The 1694-nt window shown below is 43.6% G+C and overlaps 1 non-coding gene across 1 annotated transcript; it reads right to left on the bottom strand.

Moving 5' to 3' along the window:
* Positions 1-762: 762 nt before the first annotated feature.
* Positions 763-869, bottom strand: LOC123788655 (U6 spliceosomal RNA). Its single transcript, XR_006778568.2, has one exon. It is a non-coding gene; the product is annotated as a U6 spliceosomal RNA (small nuclear RNA).
* Between the last annotated feature and the right edge of the window lie 825 nt (positions 870-1694).

The raw sequence follows: 1694 nt of genomic DNA on the forward strand, positions 1-1694 counted from the left end.
AGATGCTGAAATGAAAAGAGAGGACACTGACGGCAAATGGAAGAAGCTACTAATTAAGTTTTTTCATTCACAGCTTTGTCCACATCTAGACCTATCTGTGGCAGGTCATGCACTTAAATACCGAAACTTACAGCAACAATTTTACGAGTCTCACTCCATATACTTTTTAAAAAAGTCTTTACAAAATCACTTATGGCAAGTTTGGAAGTGTACAGGACTATGGGTTGGGTTGAGCAAGAGCTCTTTTTGGCTTCAAATCTAGGTATGAATGATTACCATGAAAAATTAGAGGCCCAATCCTTCACTTATGATGGTGACTTTTGCATAAGGAAGAAAGGTAAGGTCCCTGAAATGTGTCAGCTGTACCAGAGAACTCTGAGCCGTGAAAAAAATCCTTGTCCTGGTCAGAAGGCTAGGTAGCCATGTGGCTTAGTACCTGGGGCCTGTTCCTTCTGGTTCCCTCCCTCCAGCTAACCACAGACCTGCCCTTCTTTTGAAGGAATGGCTCCAGGGAGAAATCTTCAAGGACAAAGAGATTGGAAGGAATAAATGAACTAGAATCTGTGAGCTAAGATGTAAGCAAAAATAAATAAACAGAATTAGAGGTGGAAAGAATAGAAAGCTCCAGAGCCAACAAACTTCTTTCCCCTCATGCTTAGGCATTTTCCCTTCAAGAAAGCCGGTAAAGAAGAGAAAGGTTCTAATGTGAATTGAATGCCTCCCATGTAATGAGCACTGTTCTAGCTGCTTTCAAACATGCAATTTTATTTAATCCTCCCCCTCAACTTGCATGTCATCCTTGCACAGGGCCCATGCTAATCTCCTCTGTATCATTCTAAGTTTAATATATGTGCTGCCAAAGGAGGCACCCCCTCAACTTCAAGGAAAGGGTTATCTTCCATGTTTTACTGAAGATGCAAACCAAGATTCAAAGAGATCAAGAGACTTGGCCACGGCCACACATTTAGGAAGTATAAAAACGAGGATTCAAAATTATGTTAATTTTCCTCCAAACCCTGCCCACTACACCCTAGTGGAAACAGAATTATAGCATGCTTTAACTGAAAGATGGTCTCACCATCATCTCCATTTCACAGATGAAGAAACTAAGGCCAACAAGCAGAAGCAACTTGCCAGGTCACATGGTCAACTTCTAATAGGCTCTCAGCTGTGACCCATGCCTTCTGATTTCCAGGTAGGAGCTCTCATTACTTCTATCCTCCAAGGTCCTACAAAAATGGCACACTCAAATGGGGGCATTAGAAGAGAGCTTAACGAAGGGACTGTTAAATGCAAGGATACATTTAAACAAAGCCAACAAAGGATGGTGAAGCAATCCAAGTTTAGCAGCTATAAGGGGACTGTGAATACCCTGTGCCTGAATGGACAAGGCCAGGGCCCTGAACTCACTCTGACCTTTGGTAGAGAAAGGCACTTCCAGCCTGCAGCCTGGCAGGGAGGGAATCTAGGCCATAAGGCTCTGCCCTCTCTCTCTCTTTTAGCCTACTTGTGTTCTACTAGGGCCTCCCATAAACTATACTCTACAGAAAGCCAGAAGATGAGGGGTTTCCAAGATGCAGCTTCCAGGGCTCAGAGCAAGATAGAAAAGGGAGAAAAATGGAGTGGGAGGGGCAAATGGAGACTTCTGAGTACACTACTAAACAGGGATGCTTCCCCGAACCTGTCTTGGGAAG

Source organism: Ursus americanus, chromosome 15, assembly GCF_024610735.1.
Source record: "Ursus americanus isolate L20-20 chromosome 15, mUrsAme1.1.p, whole genome shotgun sequence".
Lineage (NCBI taxonomy): Eukaryota > Metazoa > Chordata > Mammalia > Carnivora > Ursidae > Ursus > Ursus americanus.